Raw genomic sequence first — 22173 nt, forward strand, 5'->3', positions numbered from 1 at the left:
ACGACCGAAACCCAGGGGAGAGGGAAACTAGAGCAGGGTGATTTGTTGTGGCAATCCCAGGGCTCTCTCTTTCTCAGAAACAAGAGGAAAGGAAGACGTGAAACACAGAGCTGTCCAGAGAGCCTGATGGGAGAGACAGGTGAGGATTCCGAGGCATATTCTTTCCCTGCCTGGGGGACTAGGCAAGCGGAGGTCATGGGCGAGGGTTGGGCTGAGTGCTTTGGGACAAGGGGTGTGGAGAAGCAAAAAGAGTGACAAGGAGCCACTTCCTCTGACACGGTTAGGTGGCCCAGTGTGAGGCCTAGAACAGCGAGGCCAAACAGGCAGAGGCCACCCAGCAGGCACATTTCCAAATAAGGACAGTTAAAGGCACTTTGCGGAAGGCAATGACAGCAGGTCCCATTTGCTTAGGGTCTGTTGGGAGGATCTGTGCTTTTATGAAGTTTTATACAACTGGTGAGCTCTGCTCAAAAGAAATGCTGGAAAGTCCAATTGTTACAAGAACAAATTCTCAGCCATTCAGCAAAAAAAATGCCAGTTATATAAGCTGCAAAATACCTGGCATTCACTGTATATGATCAACATGATTTCTCAGGGGCAAAACCTCTTTACAGTAGAAAATGCAATACAATAATAACACTGCCTGCTTCATTCTCATGAAATAAATGACACTGTTTTGTAGAATATAGGATCATCCAGTCACCCTTCTGGACACCAACCACAAACATGCCTGAGACAAAAATCTCTCACAAAAGGGCAAAGTATGTATGTCAGACATCAGACTAAAACAGCTCATGTGACTTAATCAAGTCCTGATTTGTGCTAGGACTAGTCTCAGCTCCGTGGGTAGGAATTTATGTTCACAGGAGCAAGGTTAAGAAATTTTCATAAACCTTAAACTAGATATCCTTGTAAGCTAGACTCACTGAGTTATGAGAGAATTGTTGAAGTTTTATGGATCTTTTTAATAAGTTTGGAGACATCAAATATCTGAAATAACTTCACTTCTGTTATTCTCTGGACCTGGAAAATTTTATCTGAGGCAACAATGTGAAGTGGAAAGAACATAGACTTTGGAATCAAACAGACCTGGGTTTAAATTCTGCTCTGCCACTGAGCTGTCCTCTGTGAGTTGGCTTCTTCACTGAAGAACTATAAGGTAATATTTCTCTGGCAGCTAACTGAAGATTCAATGAGATTAGAGGTGGAAAGTCCTGGCCATCATCCTTAAGTATTGATAAAGGTCAGTCTCCCTCATTTTGCTTAACTCAGATAACATTTATTGAGGAGATACTCCATGTCAGGCACTGTTCTGAATGCTGGCCATTCAGACAAATGGGCTATTTGTTTAGTGGGGGGGCAGCTCTTAGCCTGGGGTCCCTATACCCTCTATGGGGTTGTAAACTCAGATGGGAAGAAAATACATACTCATTTCCACCCACTTTTAACTGAAATGTAACATTTACATCAGTACCAACCCCTGGTCAACAAACCACAGTAGACAAACCTGTGGCTTTGGCACCAATAGCGACTGGACTTCTTAGAACACATTACAGTTGTAGATATCTCAAAATATGGCTGATGGTCATCACAACTGCAAAATCGTGGTGGCCATTAGATCTGCCACTAGCTTCTTAATTAATGTGTTGTTTTTAAAGTCATGCTTAAATTAATAACAGATTTTTTTTAATTCGATAACTATTTCAGTTTAATTAGTTTTATGTAATCTCATTTACTTATGCATTGAAAACATTTTTTCTGAAGTGACCCACTCACACAAAAAAGGTTGAGATGCTAATCTTACTGGAAAGTTAAATTTTATTCACATCTCAGAATAGAAAGGGCAACTCCATAAAAAATACTCATACTACTAATGTTCCAAAGAGGACACAGAGAAGGTAAACCAGGCAATTCCCCTGGAAAGCAGAAATAGGAAGTAAAGGCTATATTTTGCAGGCAGTATGATTGGCTGAGAAAGGAGAGAAGAAAAAATGGGAAGGAGATACTGGAAAAGACTCAGTGAGGGAAAAATGTGTTTCAGTTAGGAAATCCTGGACCAGTGAAAAGCATGACTAATGCCTAGTCAGCTCAAATGTGCTGTGAGTCTAACCTCATATGAACAAACCCAAAGGGCTACTTTCCCAGTTTATGGTTTTCGTAAGCAAACCTTCTCCCATTTCAGGGTTGACGAGGTGACACCTTCACCCTCCCCACCATTCCCCAATCATACACTCTCTGTTTTTCTCTCTCTCTCTCTCTCTCTCTCTCTTTCCATGTGTTTTTTTTCCCTGTGTGTGAGAATCTAATACTTACATGTCTTATTATTTAATGCTCATGGAATTGAAAATATTCTGCCATTCTGCCAAACACTAAAATGATGAATTATCTAAAAAGTTAGGAAGGCCACAATATCTTTCACTTCTCTCTTTCCAATCATTCCAGAGGCCACAGTCTAAAAATATTTGAAAATATGTTAAAATACTCATGATGTCATTCAAATATATCCTGAATTAGTAAGAGTGATTCATGCAAATGATTTCATTTGCTTCCACAATGATATGTAAATTCAGACTCCGGACCAGAGAGAATAATCTGTGTGGGAGCATCACGGCTGGGACAAAACCATGAAGTACACAGCATCCTGTTACCTTTGACATAGAAGATTTGTAGTAGCTATAAAATTAAAATACACAAGCTGCCTATTAAAGGGGGGCTGATCAGACAGAAATGTAGTTCTATGACCGATACAAAATTATTCCGTTGTTCCACGTAAGGCATAAAGCATGAGTTGTATAACAAATAAACTCATTTGGCTTATATTCCTACATTACCTGGAGCTTTATCAGCTTTCAAGGAAGAGAAAGTATCATTTCTGTATTGTAGATACTTTAACTTTGATTCACGAATGGATCCTATGCACTTAGGATGGTCGTTGTCATATACAGGTGTTCAAGAAATATCTACTGAGTGAATTAATTATCTTTACTTTCTTAGATTTGTTGTAGGGCAATCCAATCTGAGAAGATCTCCCTGTGTGCTAGGAGAGACCTCAACCTGCGGGAGGGTTCTTGACTCTGATCAAGAGAGAATTCATGAGCTGGTTGAGCTGGTACAAGCAAAGAGCAGTTTAATAAAGCAAAGTACAAACTCAAGGAGGGAGTGTGGGTGGGCTCCAGAGGCGAGCAGCACATTGGGGTTGGGGTTGGGTGGTCTATCAGCTGAAGTTTAAGCAAAGGTGGAATATTCACCCAGTTAGTTGGGGTTTTCTGGAAATAGGAAGGGAATTCTGGGAAATAGGGTCACACTCTCGTGGTGCCAAGGGGTGTGATCATTAGTATGCTAATGAGTATATAATTCCCTTTGAGGTAAAGTCAGAGTCAACTTCTTTTCCACATTGAACTAGTCAGTTTTGGCAGGACTGGTATCTACACCCTCCCTCCCCACATCCCACAAGAACAGTTTATGCGGAATGTAAATAAGAACATAACATATATCTAAGAATATATTTTGATTATAAACAAACATCTAACTGACACCAGCCCAAGTCCCCAACCCCCTGCCTGTTCATGTCTGGCTATCTGCCCACTTTAACAGTTTTATACTTGAGGATATTTTCAACCTTCATTATTCTAGTTCAATAACCTAATGCATTTAAATTTCATTCAAGAACTTAGAATAGTTTGATATTTCCCTTTGATTCTTCTTCTTTTAGTATGTAATTTATGTATCTTGTACAGAATTCTAAATGTCAAGTCTTATAAATGAATGCAGATTAAAATTATATCTAACACATTAATGTTTGCATTTAGCCATCTTTAAAAAGGAAAGATGCATTTTTGTGAAATATTTCCAGGGCATGGCAGGCTTCAGAAGATCCACAGATACCTTGAAATTGTATAACAAAATCCTGGGAATGGCTTGCACTTTCCTGGAGAGAGGCTCTGTATCTTTCACCAATTCTCTAAAGTCATTCATGACCCAAAAAAAAGTTAAAAGTCATTGGTTTAGACTACATAATGTTTTAGGCAATAATAACTTGTATTTTTAAGATATTTAAGTTTTCAAAAATACTTTACTATCCATTATTGCACTGTATCCTTATTTGTCAGAAAGATGTTATCTCCAAGGACTGAAAGGAAAACTAAGGGTCAGAGAAGTTACAAGACTTTATTTTTGGGAATTAAAACACAGGCCCTACATAAATCTGCAAAGAAGTAAAAAGCTAACCTTTTCAAAGAATATTGCTTCTCTCTCACTTACCAACTTTACATTTCCCTGTATGGCCCCGGAAGATGACTGGTTAGCCAGAGACGGGTAAGATTCCTCAAGGGAGGAACAACCTAAGACAGGCGCAGTCGCAGGGGGGCCATCAGGTGAGAAATTGGGGATCAACAGAGGTGAGGCTCAGAATCTCACCCCCCCTGCTTTGAGAGAAATCTTCTGCATCCGTGGATGTCTTGCCGCCCTTGTCTAGCCTGGATTAATACTTAGTCCATAGGCACACACCTGATCATCTGATCATCTACATTTGCCCTCTTACAGCACTAAACTATGTTTTCTACCTTTATCTTGCATCTACCTACCACTTCAGCATTTTATTAAAAATAATAATAATAATAACAATAATAATAAGGGAGAAATGTGGGATTCACATATAAATCAAGTATAAAAATCAAACGAATAATCATGTCTGACTTGATTGTTTATAGTTCATGACGCGTGATCAAAACCGAAAGTTTCTGTGATGACTGCCCTGCACTGTTCACCATGTAAGAATTTATTCACTACGTAAGAATTCGTTCACCATGTAAGAACTTGTTCGTTATGCTTCAGAAGATTGGAGACTATTGAGAATTAGGCTTGGGGTTGATTAATGATTGTGCATTGAGTCCCCTATACAGAATTTTATTGTTGTTAACAACCATTTGATCAACAAATATGAGAGATGCCCTCTCAAAAAAAAAAAATTTCACACAAAAAAGTAAGGGAGACCATGGAAACCAACTTTGAGTACACCCTTGATTCAAAATTATAGTAAAATAATTGTGAATAAATGAAAGAATAATTTAATGAGCAAGTCAAAAAAAAAAAAAAACAGGCCCTAGCTGGGTCAAGAAGACAGATAGCTTATAGAGGTTTTTCTAAAAGATGTGTGGATTAAAAGTGAATATTAGTGCCTTCTCTCATTTTAAGATTAGTGTTTTCAAGAAGCAGTCCTTGCAAATAGAATTTACCAGACCACAGTTTATGGGCCTCCTCACATTTGTGAAATAAGAGTCGCTGCAACTGTGGGGAGAATGAGAAAGAGAGTTAAGTACCCAACTTGAAGCCAAACTCAATCAATGATGAACTTGAAAAAAGAATGTGCTTAAGCTGAATGAATTTCTCAGCCAATCTTTTAGGACAGGTGATTAGCATCAGTTAGGGCACTAGGTTTCAGCAGTCATGCCTGAGTTCTCTTCAAACGTTAGGGTCAGCATGTGGGACTGTAATGGGTAAGGAAGCAAGCAGGGAGGGTAGCTGGATGGAGTCCATGCTCCCCGAAGAGTAGGTGGGCCTGGGAAAGATGCTGACAAAATTAGGGCCCACTCCTTATTAGATTCCTCTGACCCTGCACTATGGCGGTGAGCCCACCACTTAACCCTAGGCTGGGAGCTCTAGCAAGATGTCAGCAGCCCACCAGAGAATTGGTTGACTTGTACAGGTACCTTGAAGAACTACATTTTCTCTTTAACATTCTTGTGAGAACATCAACAATTTACAACTCCAGGAGTGGAAAAACAAACAGCAGGGGAAACTTAAATTATCCAGGGCTTTGCTTCCGTCCTATTCCTGTTGAAAACACTTCCTAGAAACAAGTCATAGGCAAAATAACCACTCTCCCCCATTCTTAAAGGTTGCTCATCAGTGTCCCAGGCAGAAATAGACAGCACACTCCAATGGAAAATTGAAATTCTTTACAAAGGTGGGGGGAGGGTTGAAGAAAACCAGCAAGGATAGTGAGACAGCCTTGAGCTGACAATAATGAGGAGCCCTTACCAGATCCGAGAGAGAGCGGTTGGCAGGAGGGCCACTGAGCAGGTGCCGTGGCCTTCCTAGAAAGACATGGCCGCTATCAACCTGGCCCAGCAGGGAACAGCCAGAGTATATATCCTGACCCCTCTCCCCTTTCCCCAGGTTCTGCCAGGGCCTCCCATTGGCCAATCCAGACAGGACCAGGTGACCATAGGGAGGCTAGGGAACCACTAATGCAGTCCATGTCGGTCAAGGGAGAGTGAGTCTGGAGGGACAGCTGCAGGCTCTCCAGCTGACAGAAACTACAGCAGAGCAGACATAAAAGCAGAGCATTCCTGGAGGCAACAGTTATTGCCAGTTCGAATCCCGTTGCCTAAATAAAGACTATTCCACCCAGAGACAACGTATTTAGAGAACATCTCAATTTTCCTTTTTGTGTTACAGCATGGTTATACTGAACATACAGAAGAATTATACTAATCCATTCTATAGCTAAAATTCAGAAACGATGGATGGCACAGGTGGCACAGAAACTCACCAGTGAAATACTGGAGGCTCATCAAGAAATGGCTTCCTAAAGCAATAGGACAAAGGTTTAAGTCCATAAACTGACAGGTTCTCTCTCTAGCAGCATCTTTTTGGAATGAAATGATGTGTCAAAAAAGGTAAGATTTGCTGGAGCCTAGACTGAATTCAATGCCAGTCATCCTCGTATGTTAAATAATGAAACTACATTTCCACACCTTAGGGATATTTTCTTTTCTGATTTTGTCTTACAGTATAATTTTGAGTCTGTCTGCAGGATTTCCATCACTGAAATCAAGATTAGAGACAGAGTCTTTTATATTATTAAGTAGGAAAGAATCATGTTGAGAAGCCAGCTCTAACTCAGAGATAAATGTATTTTAATAAAACAGATTCACCACTGACATGTAGCTTTGTGTTAACATAATATTCTCTAATCAAAGGGAATTCCTCCAAATAAATATTAGTAGTTTAATCATCAGGTCACCATGCATAAAGGACAAGTGACAACATAGTTGCCCACAGTCACTGTAACTGAAGCATGACATTTGTGTGTTTGTTTCTATGCTGGCAGACAACATCTGTCACCATTAAAAAGAAAGAAAATAAATCTTCAAGAGGAAGACATATTCTTGCTCAAGAGCTAAGGAAATAGACTTTTTTTCCCAACAAAAATACATTAGCTTTCCATCAGAAAGCAACTCATACTGTATAAAAAAAAAAGCCCCTGAGCAAATACTCAGTATCATCTCAGGTACTGTGGCATGGGTCAGCAAGAAAGAGCAGCTTTTCTTGTTGGACCTTATTTTCAATAGAAAAAAAAAAGATGTCCATTGCAACCAAACCATTATTATTCTTTCCTGTCTCAAATGCATATTTTAAAAACTGATGTTGTCCTATGAAACACTAAGTTCTCTACAACTACAGTGAAATCCTTTTTTACTGGACTGTTTACCTGTACAATTCCAAATATGGTGAAACGGTAGACTACTCAAGTAACATATGCAAAAATAATAAAGATGACAGAATGGAAATTAATTTCCCATTGGAGTTTTTCATCTGATTTTTAAAAAGCTAGAATTAGACCATTTTAAAATGTAGTATCTCAAGGCCCTAGGAGTTAGGTATTGACTTATTTTCCTGAGATTTATAGCCCTCATAAACTTAAAAAGAAAATGAACTTAGCGTTTGTGGCAGAAACTGTTAGAAACTCTCCCTACCATTCATTCTCCTTTCTCTCCCAAGAAATAGAACATCAGTTTCTAACAAAATTGTTGCTCAGCTAAATGCCTTTACTGCATTTCCAAGTCTCCATTACAGGTAGGTGTGACCATGTGACAAAGTTCTGGACCATAATGTATTTATGGTGTGTATATGTGTGTGTGTGTTGAATTTTATGGAAACTTTCCTTAAAAAGGAGGGAACAGGCCACTCATCTCACCCTATCTTCCTTCCTGGAATATGGATGTGATTGCTGGAGCTCCTGTGACCATCCTGAACCATGAGGTGACTTTGAGAATAGTAGAGCAGAAATATAGTCCATGCTTGAACTGCCTTCCCCCAGGTGTCTTATACAAAAGAAAAATGTATCTGTTCTACTTAAGCCACTGTTTGAAGGGATTTTCTTTTTCAAACAGTGTGATAGAATAATATTCCACTTCCTGATATGGAGGAATTGTTCTTTTTCCTCTTCCTGCAGGTTTATATTTTAATTATTTAACACTCTGCTTTCATGGGAAGAAATCCTATTGAGCAACTAAAAGAATGAGGGGGAAAAGAGATCATTGCAGAACATGTTAATCCTCAGAAGATGCCAAAGACAACTTTCCCCAGTCTCTAAAATTATGACAATAAATGAAGTATCTGTTTCAAAGAGCACTGAATTCATAAACATTACCATAAAAAGGGGCAGTGATGCATATTCTAACCAGACTATTTTTTATACGATGTTTCCCATGCTTAAAATAACTTATAACTGAAGTTGAAACTTATGCAGGCAAATTTTGACTGAAAAGGCTGTGATCTTGTACAATTCTCACAATGATTCTGTTAGGTCGGTAAGTAGTCTTACAAGGAAGGTAGCACAGGGTGAAGGGCTGAATGTGCTGCCTCGTGTATAACGTGCCTCCCTCACCTCAGGTTTTTGCTCAGATGTCATTTTCCCAAACCCCAGTATCTGAAATTTTAACTCACGCATCCTCTAACAGTGCCACCCTGCTGACATTTTCTATCCCTTCTCCATGTTTTTATTTTTCTTGTTAGCACCTACCACTACCTCACACACCATATATACATGCCTATAACAATTATGCATGTTATTAGTTGCCAGTCTCCTGGGACAGAAGGTAAACTCCATGAGGGTAGGATTTTTCTATAGTAATTACCTGTATACCAAGGAGGGTTCCCGGTGCTTGGCATTTGCTCAGTAAATACCTGCTAAAAGAAGGCATGTTACAGCCGACCTGCTGGCAGACTTGACTGTGACCAGCTCGTAACCACGGTGGCAGAGGAGGGCTCAGCTGCAGAGGCCCAGGTGGCAGGGGTGTGCTGCTGAAGGCATCACATTTGCACTCAGGAGGCTCCACACTCAGGGCCTAAGACGCCATACCAGGTGACACCCTAGGTGATTATGGGATTTGGCATTTGCCCTACAAAGGTCCCCATGCCCGAGAGAGCATGACATTAGATAACAAAGAGAGAAAACTGTGACAGGTGGAGAGAGATGGTGGACAAAAAACAAGCTTTTTTCCTGCTTTTGTACAAGAAGCCCACATTTTCAGTTTGTACTGTTCCCTGCAAATTATGTAGCTGACCATACCTGGCTCAGACGTGAAAGGGGCCAAGGAATGAACTCTACACCCTCAGCTGCTTCATGCTGCAGTGGCAGTTCTGGGACCGCCTAGATGTCCTAGAGGCTGACCTCTGACTTCATCCAGAGCAGGTGCTGAGCACAGAGCCCCTAACGGCTTTTCTTATTAGTTGTCTGTCTCCTGGGACAAGAATTTTCTGGTCCCAGTCAGCAGGTCCAGGGCCCCTTCCTCATGCATGCCTCAGGTTTACCTTGTTGAACTTCTGAACCTGCTATGTCTAGATGCAAATGCTTGGAGGCAGTGGTATGCTGGTAAATACTTAACCAGCTCTCTAAAGATGCAAGCCCTGATTTACAGCAATTGCTGACTGCCAAGGTATAAATATTCTCACTGGGCCAATTCTGAGCTACCTGTATTTGATAGATTTTCAAGAATTTTGCTAACTGGTAACAGTGGGCTCTTAGAAGCTAACGCAAGCAGGCCGCTGCACATTACTGCTTAGAGGGAAGAGGAAAGAGACCTCATAGTGATCTCATCTATAATCTGGAGCAATATGAACAGATAAACCGCAGAAAAAAAACCAAAAGAACCAGCAAATGTGAAAAGATACCCAAAGTGATTACAATAATGCAAATGAATACAAAAAGGATATAATGCTGTTTAAAACTCTGATGAAAATGTTGAATCTCAAGGTTCAGCGAGATACATGGCAGGTGGGAATACATATTTGTGCAGACACTTTGGAGAGCAATTTGGTAGCCCCCAGGACAATTTAAAATGTGTTTAATCCCAGCAGTTCCACTTCTGGGTTAGTTTGGGGAAATTTCCACGTGTGCACAAGGATGGTCACTGTGGTATTACCATCATGATAGGCTTCATGTCCCATCACCCAGCTTCAATAATTGTCAACTTATGGCTAATCTTGTTTTAATTTTCTTCCTGTCTGCTTCTCTGCTTTTCACATTATTTTGAAGTAAATCCCAGACAGCATAGCATTTCATCCATAAATATTTCTGTATCTCTGAAAGTAAAAACCAAACAAACAAAAAGCCTGGAATGGGCTTTTATTGGGTATGTGGGAAGGAGATCCCAGCAGTCATCAGGGGAGGATGGATGAAAAGGCAAAAGTACTTTTTCCTGAGCACTCGAGAGTCTGCATAGCTTAAGAGTAACATTTCAAGTACATTCCCTAAGGAAATTGTCCCTTACCCTACCGGACACAGCAGGCTGAAGGGATAGCCTTCCGATGCTTGGCAGATTTTGAGGTCAAATAGAGCCTCTACTAGGTAATAAGCTTAATGGAAAATAAAATAATAACAGATTTACATGGTACTTACAAACTTGCCATGTAGGGGTTGATTCATATTTCCATAATGTCACCCTTGAATATTGCACTTTATCATCATTATTTGAAAATATGTATCTGATTAGTTACACCCAGAAAATAAAAACACCAAATGTAAAAATAACCAAATGTGACATCTTTAAAATGACAGTGGCTTTTGATTGTTAAATTCACCCCTAACTCTAAAATTTTGTTTCAGTGTAATATTTCATACTGAAAAAAATGTTACACTAATAGTAATGACTTAGACTATTTATCACCTTTAATCAAAAGAATTCCCCTTTCCAAATTGCTGCTTTGTGAAAGGAGCATTAGAATTCTGTTTTAATCTGAAAATAAATGGGTCTGAGGTTGAAGATTAGAAAAGGAAAAATACACAACCCTTTTACATTTTAAAAGATTATCAAAACTATAGTATATCTGTATCTATATCTAGTTTTTGATGATGTGCTAGAAAATTTCCAGGATACAAGAGAGAACATTATCTTCACATGGAACATGATTTCATAATTTTTACACCCTATACATAATCCCCCCAAATTGTTTCCTTACTTTCACTCAGTAAAAGTCATTTCTAACTCATTAGATCTTAAGCAGCAAGCAACCAGCAGAGAGGGTTAGAATGTGCAAAAGAATGAACAGTGGTTTCCCAGAAATTTCTTTTTTCTGAATTCAGACTAAGCCTCAGGATCTGGTTAGTTTTTTAGTAATAGTAAGTCCGCCCCAGGCCTATGCTGCTAGCAGACTGAACCTGCACCTAGAGCAATGGCAGAAGTGCTGTAAAATGAATGGGATAGAGCATGGTTAGATGACGAACGTCAGCTACTCTGACAGCAAAAGCAGGAGAGCTGCAGCATCCCAGATTAGAGCAAGAGGCATTCTCCCCAGCAGCGCTCTCCTGGTCCTGGTGCCCAAGCATCACTGTAACTGTCCTCCCTGTAATCTGTGACTCCTGCCGTGCTTTTATAAGCCCCCAAACATTCTCTTTATTAACTTACTGTACTTATAAAGACAGTTGTTATATCTCAAAATTTTATTATCACATTTAGAGCCTGGATGAAATCATCATTTTATGGAAATAATGCTTGTCATTTACCTTGGCTCAGCTTATGATACTGAGCTAGACAGTGCATCAGGTAGCCTCAGTTTACCATCTGTTAAACAGGAATAACCATACCCCTACCTTGTAGGTTTGTGTGAAGACCAAATGAGGGGTTGTGAGTGTGCTTTGGCAGCATGATGGAGAAGGCTAAACATGGAACTGAGCCCCAAATCCACCTCCAGCTTCTCTACCAGCCACTTCTCTCTTGGCATCTTATACACAGTAAGTGGATTAGAGGAGATCATGGGAAAGTTCCATTCCAGGTATAAAGTTCTATTAACTCCTTTTGAAATGATTGACCCACTGTCCATTGTTTCTACAAAAGAGGCAAAATCCTATAGTCTGTGAAATTGTGGTCAGATAACAGGCCCCCTCCTCCTATATATTAAACCTACTTAGAGGGCCCTAAAATGAATTAACCAGAAGGTGCTGCTGGATCCCCTGATTAAAAAACAAGAGTGTTTATGAAGCCAGGAGGAACTGTCCTTTCTTTTATCCAGGGAAAAAGAATTTTTACAGGAAATGGCCCTGCTGTCTCAAAGTTCACTGCTCCTGCCTTTATGTGTGGAATGGACAGCCCTCCCTGAGTCATAAAGTGGGTAAAGTACCCATGAATCTTTATTTATATCACATTTTCGGCCATTTGTAAAGCATTTTCACAACCATTATCTCTCCTAGGAGCCAATTCTTCCTAAGTCCTTTTCCAGAAATCCCAACTATTCTGAAGAATATGGGTATGTCCAATCCATCAAAACTGAACTACCTCGACTGGGGCATTTCAAAAAAGATATCAGAAGATCATCCCACCAAAATATTATGGCAGTTTTTGAGAATGCCTTTTACCTACCTACACTGTTGAATCTCTTGAGAGTGTGTATAAGATACCATATTTATGGAGATTAAGATGTACATTTTTTCACATTTAATGTCTTTGAATTCAGGATGCATCTCACAATAGTCTTTCTGTCCTAACCCTGAATACTAGATTCAATACTGTCCCCAAGAAATTCATGGCCACCTGAAACCTTAGAATTTGACCTTATTTGGAAATAAGTCCTTTGTAGATGCAATCAGCTTTGATGAGGTCATACTGCATTGAGGGGGCCCTAGAGCCATGACTGGTATCCATATAAGGGGAAGAGGGGATACCCAGAGACACAGAGGAAACAAGGAAAAGGCCAGGTGATGAGGAGGCAGAGGCTGAAGCCGTCTCTCCACAAGCCAAGGAACCTATGAATTGCCAGCAATCACCAGGGGCTGGAAGAGGCGAGGAAGGCTCCTCCCCTAGAGCCTCTGGAGGGACCATGGCCCTGCCAACACCTTGATTTCCTGCTTTCGGCCTTCAGGACTGTGAGAGAATATATTTCTGTGATTTTCGTGTGTGGTTATTTGCTGTGAAGCCTTGGAAAACTAACACACCCTGCAAAGAGTGTACATGTATGTGTGTACACACGCACACACACACACACACACACAGGTTTGGTTGGCTTTCATTTCCCTTTCCTCGCAGGGGAAGGAGGAAGGGAACTGAGGTGCCAGCTCACAAAATTCCCACGCTCCCTGCCATCAGTGCCCATTTACCAGTAAGGATTCTGAGCACAGGGAGGCTCACTAGATCACTAGATCCTACAGGGGAAGTCATAGATTTTGAAATGAAAGGATGATCCTGGGTAACCACAATGTCAGCCTTTTGCTTAGTACGAGAGAAATGGTTAGTGTCACAGGAAGTTTTCTTAAGTCCAATTGGTTGAATGCTCTTAACTTGGTTTAAAGGATAAACCTTGGTGTCCTCTGCCCCCGCAGCCTCAAGGAAGCAACAAGAGTCTAGGCAGCAGTAACAATGGGAACAAACCGTCCCTGGAGCAGAGCTCCATTCTGCTTAGTCAGAGCAGACTCTCCAGTGCAGTCCTGGTGGTCTTAGGGTGCAGTGGTTGGAATAGGAACAGTCCTTTTTGCCTGTCGTTCCCTTTCGAGGAAGGAGGGACTGAGCACAGGAGCTGGAACCCAGCAGGCGAGGCCACTGCATTCTCTGCACAGAGCGGTCTTTCTCATGCAGCACCACCTTCACCCTGGGTGCCAGAGGCCCCTTCCATGTGCCTCATTCATGACAAATGCACCACAAAGCCCGCAGATGAAAGAGCACCTGGGTGTCTGGGCTATGTGGGGTCTGTGCCCGGTACAGCACAGCACAAGTCATAACCGTAACAGCCACATCCATGACCAACACCTGTCAGGCCTTGGGGGAAGCGTTTCTCCACAATTCCTGGCTTCTGTCCTTAAACAGAAGGTGGCTGTGTCTGATCGCCCTGGAGATTTGTGGCTGCGCTGCTACCAACATTGGAGACACTGCTTTGGAGGGCAGGGGGTCTTGGCCAGGAGAAGATCTTAGGTAAAAGGAAGATAGATTATAAATTTGTCAAATCTCCAAATAGCAGACGTACAACAGATTGTTGCATAGAGAAGCATCATTTCCCAGGAGCCCCCTGGGCCTTTTTTCTTTCTCTTTATGTTCAAATTCAGGATTGGAAGGTATTCACAATCTAGTACGGTTTTCACAAAGGTTGTGTATGGTGGCCAAGGAATGCTGTAATATTACACAATTCACATAATTCTAAAATGTGCCCATAAGTAGGATTTGGTATAATGTGTGCAAAGCACAGTGTTAGGTATTTATGCTACTCAACAGGTCTAGGTATCACTTAAGAGATGGGAAACTGCAATACAAGTGATAGCAGTTTATATGGTAAAATTCAGTATGTTGTAATATTTTTTGCAATAAAGAAAATTTGTCACGTGCCACCCCATACAATGTCTGATTCTGATATATGAAATTCATGGCTCATTTCTGAACCTAAATATGGCTTTAAGAATTTTACTGACAATTCCAACTGCTATTGCTTCAACAAAGTTTCTTCAACTTGAAGTTAATAAGAAAAAACTAAGAACTACAATGACTCAATAAAAGTGGTCTAATTTAGCATTACTGTCAATAGGACACAGATTATGTGAAAATTTTGCCTATAGCAACATAGTGACTTTGCTGCAATGCAGAAAAGAAAAATAAATATTGCGGTACAAATAGGATCATTTATAAATTTTATGTTTGTTCACGCAAACATCACCAGCCCATTAACAAAGCACCTAGATATTTAAAATAATAATTAGAGTCACTTTGTCTTTGAGATTTTGCTGACTTTAATCTTCCCTGACTAGGAGTAAGCTCTGTCCGTCAACCACGGGGGCAGCGTGCTGAGTGTGGCCGACAGTAGCGGCAAGAGGCTGCTGCTGGGGAAGATGAGGAATGGAACACAACGAGCTAAGCAGGTGGTAACACATCTTTGGACATTTATAGTCACCAGCCCCAAATCCAGAGGGACTTCTTGGCCGGCTTCCCAGCAGCAGCAGAAACTGAAGTGCAATGAAAGACTTAGGTCAGAAAGAACGTCATCCAGCAGATTGGGGCTCAGCATCCTTTCTTCAAAGGGGTTATGTTGACTGTTTTTAGCAATTGGTTATAACTCAGTTAATTGATAGAATCAAGAGGGTGATCACACTAGGATCTGAAGGTGGTGCAAACTACCAAATCGCAGCCCAGATGTCACCGAGCAGCTAAAGGTGCACAGAGCCCAGATCTACACTTACACATCGCCCTCTCTCTTGGAGATGCACCCGCGAAATCGCAGCGTTTCAGCATTTACGGGCCATTTGCAGCACCATGGCAACCCACACACTGCAGCATCTGGACATTCTACTCCCTGAGCCTGGGGCCTAAACAGAAAGAGGCGCTGCAGCATTTAGATGACAAGCTTGCTCACTGAAGGAATGAAAATTAAGAATTTCAGACACAAAGGCCTGATAAGTTATTGACCTGATGACAATTTTTTCCTCATTTAATCTAGAGGACGAGACAAAAGGGAACTAGCTGTGCCTCTGTTCGCTCTGACCCACCGGAGGGAGGCACAGGCAGCAGGGAAGAAATTGTGTTACCACTGCGGAAGGACAGAACATAGGAAGTCTGGGCCCAGACACTGAGCCAAGACTCTAAAGGAAGAGGGTTTCAAAAGGTGCGTGTGCCTCAAGGGTCCGGAAAATTCCAGCCCAGTTAGTACATCATTCTCAGAAGCCCAACAGCAACAAGGCCACCTAAGGACTTGACAGTGAGGACAGCTGGCTGGAAGAAGGGAACCAAGGTCAGAGGGGTCACGATGAGGCCCTGTGTGCCCGGACCTCAGCAGTCCTGGGGACACGGAGGGGCAGAGGGAAAGGTCAGCAGTCCAGCCTGAGCTCCCAGTGGGAAGATGCCCCCCCACCCCCACTCAGCTCGTTCTCGGCCCTGGTGGCTCATGCCCTCCCCACAAGCTGCTGCTGCAGCCTTTCCTCTGCCATCACTTGGTGGCCTTGAGTTTGTGCTTCCCGTGTCCCTCCAGCTGTGGTCTTCGAGGCTTTCGCTCCTGCCGTTATCACTGTTCTGGGGGCCAGAGATTACAGAAGGGTTTTGTCTAGGCTGTTGGCTATGACCCTTCATAAAGCAGCAAGCAGAGGGGTCACTTGTGCAGAGAGACAATAGTGACAGAGATGCGTACAGAGAAGGAGACCCAGGCAGTATTATTACTCCCAGGATTATGCTTTCCAATATTTCTGTGATCATAAAGGTTGTCCCACTAATGACTCCCTTCCCGTCCAAACACGGCTTGGGACCTCTCAAAACAGCCCTGCCACTCCCCTCTTGTCTGCGCAGGGCAATGTCATACCTCCTACCCCGATCTGCGGGTTTCCTCCGGTTGGTTGACTTTGCCCCTGGATGGTCTCTCTTGCTAGCCTTCCAGCTGATGATGCCCTGAACAGATTCTTGAGCTTTCTGCTGTCACATTTTCCCAGTATTCTGTTGTTCAGATTGCCTTCCAGAGCCCAGGTGGGCAGACCACCCAATCTTGTCTTCTCAGGAAGCACCCCCTGCTTCTCTGAGAGGAGAAAATCAAACAAAAGCAATACTATTTGTGGGTAAAATTGCAGTATTTCCAGAATCTCTCACCTGGCCTTAGTGCATCTCCATATCAACCCCTTGCTGTTTCCAAGGGGTGGAGAGAAGTAGTCCATCTCCGTATCAACAGGAAATTACAAAGAGGGCGGAGAGAAAATGCATATCTGGACCAGAGAGGTTCGGTGGGGGTCCTTTTGCAACCAGGTTGTGAGAGACGTGGGCAAGCAGAAGCAGACAACTGCTTGTAAGCAAGAAATGGGTTTCTTTCACTTTATTTCTCCCTTTGACTGATTTCAGCTTCAAAGATTATTTGCCCAGGGCTGGGAACATCTTTTCCCCGCAGAGTTACATTATTTCTTACAGGAGAAAATCCAGGAACAAAAAAAAGAAGAAAAACAAAATGGACCCATGTACTCCAAACCAAGAGAGGCGATCACAGATAATATATTTCTGGAACTTTCTCAAAATGTTATTTGAATAATATAGTGGACTTGTGTGTGTGTATTTATGTACATATTCTGCTTTTTTTAAACTCACATTTATCATTTCCATATATATGTATGTGTATATAAATTCTTTGAAAACATTTTATTAAGTAATTACATGAGAGTCTGTTTTATGAGTGTACCGTAAATTCGCCATTCCCCTACTGCTGGACATTTGGGTTGTTTCTGAGCTTTACTGCAGGTAGAAAGAAAGAAAGAGCTTCTATGGTCCTCTTCTATGCTCCTGCCTCCACCTACACAGGAGGGGGCTTCCATGGAACTCTTGCTCCGTCCCAATTCCTCCACAGGAGAGGGAGCGCGGCTAATCCCACTACCCAGAGTTGGACCCTAATTTAGATAAACTTTTTACTAGTGATCACTGTTACTGGGACTCAGAAGTGGGCACTAGGCAATTCCTCTTTCACAGCCTGGCTCAAATGTACGGCGGTCATTCCTGCTGAGCTGCCCCACCCCACCCCCTGGTGTACAGAAACCTGTGACTGGTGTTCGTGTACTTGTTGGGGAGAGTGGGTATGAAGTTGTTCTCCCTTGTTGTTCTTCACAGAGCACCTGAACATGCAGGTGTGTAGATTCGGCATGGGAAGGAAGAGGCCCCCTTCAGCTGCAGGTCTAGGCAAGCTCTCCAGGCAGGCTGTTAGCAGAAAGCTCTGCTTTGTTACAGTCTGACTGCCTAGAATGGTTATTTTTTAAAAAGTCGTCAAAGAATTTATACACACACACAAATAAATACGTATGTAACTGTGTAGGAAAATGATGTGAGTAAAGAAACAGAATATATACATAAATACACTCTCACACACCCAAGTACTTACCATTAATATAGACAATACTACAGTGAACATCCTGTGCTGAAATCTTTCTCTACATATCTCTTTTAAATGTACTTTATCAACACACAAACACTGTATTTACAAGTCTGCTCTATCAGCACTCCCACCCGTTGCCCTCTGGACATCCTTACAGGCAGCAGGATGTTGCAGAAATCAGCACGGAATCTGGAGTCAGGATTCCTGAGATGGTTTGGCCTCATCACCACCAACTTGCTATGACTTGAGCAAATCACTTTCTCTCTCTAAGCTTCAGTTTATCTGTAAAATTGAAATTGAGGTAATGATAACATCTTTAACCAAACCTCCTACACCTCATGAGGTTATAGTGAGAAGCAACTGAGATCTTAAGTGTGAAGAACTTCAGATGGGTGAGCACTTGGGCAGGCGTTGTTATACTTCAGTAGACAGCGCTACACACATTTCTATTTTAGCTCAGAACTTGGGTCTCTTGGAAAGATATGAAGTGACTCAGCACACAGGAAAAGAGGTCCAAAAAGCCAAGACGGAGAATTATTACCCTTTAATTCATGGGACCTTTGAGACTACATACGTACACACAAGGAGACTTAATAAACAGAATTTTGGAGTGGATTTAAAGCCCTCCATTTTCCTAATCTTCACATTGGCAATTTTGGTGAAGTCTCCATTTCCTGATGTATCATTTTGCCCCCAGTGTCCTGACTTTGACTTATAGTGAATAACAGGCAATGTCAACCCCTGCACTTCACATATGAAAAATCATTCAAAGAAATACTCTTCTAACCAGTGGCCTTCGATGGGTCCCTTCTTCTTCCATTAAGGTTATTTTGATGGCTTCAGTAACACTGCTTTAGAAACAAGTATAGGAGAAGTGGGCTTGCAATCTGAGATCTTACTCAACAAAATATTCTTTTTCAAATTCAGTTGTAAATGTTTCCTTCAGACTAAATGATGGAGACAATAGTCATTGCCATTTCAGAACTTATCTTTGTATGTTCCTGTACCCAGGTCTGCCATGCTCGCTTCTTTTCATTCATGGACCCAACAGACATTATGGAGCAGTCCACATGGGCAGGGTTCTGTGCTCAGGGCTGGAGGAGGCCCAGCCCTCCCTGGAGGCCCCTGGGGTCTGGATAAATGCCTACCCTGCAGAGTGAACAGATGCCATGAGAGGCAGGCAAGGAGGCCAAGCAGTCCTTGTCCAGGAAGGCTCCTCAGAGGAGGAACACCTGAGCTGAATTTTGAAGAGTAAATAGCAGGGACTTAAAGGGTTTCCTGGCACTTTCACTTTCTTACCATAAATATAATCCACTTCCTGAGCAGGACCGCTGCCGTCCAGAACCAGCTGTGTTTTCCTTCCTCCAATGCCATGCAAAGCTCCTCTGCTGGCTCTCACCTTCCTGACATTTCTAGTGGATCCCCTACCTTCTCAGTAGCTTCCAGGTATTGACCAACAGTCCTCATTTTAGGTCCTCATAAGGAATATGGTCTGGTTTAAGTCAAAACTTCAATTTAATTTCCAGTTCAAAGATTTTTCCCTCCTCCACAGATAAGCCTGAGAAGGTCTGTTCCCTGTATTCCACCCTGTCCCATTCCATCCTGTCCTGTCCCGGCTTGCTACCTGCTGCCTGTGGCTCTTCCAGGCTTGGGGCAGAGAGACGGAGGGAGAGTAAAGCAGAAGAATGTATTTTCACTAAGCTTGCTAGTCTCACTCGGCTGTCAAATGCCCTCTATCCAAGCAGATGTCTAAATGTTGACTCCGTGTCTCTGGGCATCCACTAGGGGACTTGGGGATAGGTGTTGGAGACCTGCCCACACCTCCAACACTACCGCTGATGTCGCACAGGTCCCTGGGTAGGCAAGGCCCTGTCAGGCCAACCCTCCCCATACCGCAGCTCCTATGCCACTGCCCCACTCCTTCAGGGGCACACTTGGCCCAATCTGATCCACCTGAGAGCTTTTCTAAGTTCATCACTAGCACACAGATGAATCTCTGCGATTCCGCAGCCATCCAACTCAAGGTTGAGCTGGCAGTTTCCTTTATGGGAAACACCCCACTGCTAAGGGTGGTCCTGTCAGTGCCCAGCACCCCACCCCACCAGCCTGAAGAGGGAAGCGGGTAGAGACACCACAGCACACGCAGCCCACTAGGCTGGCAGCCCTTCCCAGCCCCTCCTCATTCTCCGTGGGCTGGGGGTGCTGGCTTAGAAAGTTTGCGGAAACAGTTGGGCCTTCTCTCTTTTTGCTGCTGCTGTGGTGAATCCCACTCCTTTCTCTAAAATATGGGGACACTTGGCATTCACTGACCTCTCTTCCTAGACAGAAAAAGTTACATAAGTGAATGAGACTACATTTCAATCCACTGCTAATGATCATCTGACCACACTCATAGCAGAAAGGAGCTTTGTTTTAATGTCATTGTCAAGGTTGTTTTAACAGTTGCGCAAATAAAACAGAGGAAAGCAACCCAAAGTACAGATTTCCACATAAGTTTCTGTGACTATGTGGTCACCAGCCCCAGAATTCTATTCTCAGCAGCAAGGGAGTGGAAGGAGCCACGTGGGCAGACCTGAGCAGGAGACCCGTCCCACAGGTCCTGCAGGCCTGGGCAGGCCAGCTGGCAGTGACCAGGGAGCTCTGTGCCAGGACTTCCTGGAGGCAGAGTTGAGGGGCAAGTGGAGGTGCTCCGTGTGTAAACACTGAAGCCCCACTAAATACCCACGGATCAGGTCAGGTCCACAGCAGGTGCTCAAGAATTTCTTGAGTCCCATGTTAACATTAACATTCAGACAGCAGAAATTTCAGTACCATACATAGCTTCCAAGAACTTTCAATCTCTAGAAAGACAAACCAATGCTTTTTTTTCCAAAGGCTCTTAAAATGAATTTTGAAGCAAGAACATGAGAAATTCAGTAATGTTGGGAATACTATTTTACAGCTCAGGGGGCCAACTTTATATTTTAAAATTCTGCTAAATTTGCCATGTAAGAATAAAAGAGAATCAGGACATAACTTATTAAGTTCTTTAGTAAGCAGGTAAAAGGTATTAGGAGGACTTCTGGGTCGAAATGGTGGACTGAACACATGCATCTAACCTCACTTCTTCCTACAATCTACAGTGAAGGGGTTAAACAAGCCCACATCAACAAAATAGAATCCAGTAGGACAGAGAGAACAGGAGAAGACAATAGCAACATTTGGGGAAGTGGAAATTAAATAAGCTGATGATAACTGATGTAGGAGACCCAAGAAAGCAAGTTCCTGCATCAGCAGTGAGGAAAGTTGAGAGCCACCGGCTTACACTGCAGAGCCTTGAAAGCCACAGGAATGGACAATACCAGGGCCTTTTGGAACTGGAGGTGAAAGGGAATGTGGTAAAATGAGGAGGGCTGGTAGAAGCTATCTGATAATCACTTGGATTCCCAGATGCTCTCCCTAGTCTATGTGGCCACATGACAGCCCCACCCTCAGCCCTATCTTGGTGAAACAGGATCTAAACTAAGGGAGGGATGCCAGGCATGGTTGAAGATGTGAGCATGACACATGAATGGGGATATAATACTGAGAGCCCTTTTCTCCTCCTGAACTCCTAGAAGGCTGAAAGCGAAGCTGTTACTCTCTAGACAGGAGATGGGAAGACTGTCTCCTAGACAATTTGATGCAAGTATCTCAAGTTATAGACAACAGGAGGTCTCCCAATAAGCAGTACACCTGTTCATGCTGTAGAACAGCAAGAAGTCAACAAGTTGCGGTCACATACACAGTGTCCAGAAACTGTTTGAGTCCCCATTTCTTAATCATGGATCAACAAACAGAGACTACTAAACATCTGAGAAAAGAGATCATGTGATGAAACCAAAACAAACCAATAGAAAAAAGGAGTTTAGTGGAAACAAAGACTATATAGAGAAAATCAAATTAAAAGAAAAAGCTACAAATAAGAGAGAACACAAATAGTGTGTCATGACACAAGAATAGGATACTATGAATAAGTCACATCCAGAGAACAAAATCTGTTGAAAATGAGCATGGCAATACAAATTCAGAGTTCTAGCAGTGCATTATGAAAAAGAAATAAGA

The 22173-nt window shown here is 42.4% G+C and overlaps 1 protein-coding gene and 1 long non-coding RNA gene across 3 annotated transcripts in view; one reads left to right on the forward strand and one right to left on the reverse strand.

Annotated features, from left to right (window-relative positions):
• ZRANB1 (zinc finger RANBP2-type containing 1) overlaps positions 1 to 22173 on the reverse strand; it is a 102302-nt gene that overhangs the window by 64144 nt on the left and 15985 nt on the right. The gene's annotated exons all lie outside the window — the stretch shown is intronic.
• Positions 18 to 20520, forward strand: LOC108389505 (uncharacterized). Of its 2 annotated transcripts, none has more exons than XR_012132967.1 (5): positions 18 to 1243; positions 4710 to 4769; positions 6460 to 6680; positions 11886 to 12019; positions 15011 to 20520. It is a non-coding gene; the product is annotated as an uncharacterized lncRNA (long non-coding RNA). The 2 variants fall into 2 exon arrangements; XR_012132968.1 differs by lacking the exon at positions 15011 to 20520 and adding an exon at positions 12298 to 14989.

This window comes from Manis javanica, chromosome 7 (assembly GCF_040802235.1).
Source record: "Manis javanica isolate MJ-LG chromosome 7, MJ_LKY, whole genome shotgun sequence".
Classification (NCBI taxonomy): Eukaryota; Metazoa; Chordata; class Mammalia; order Pholidota; family Manidae; genus Manis; species Manis javanica.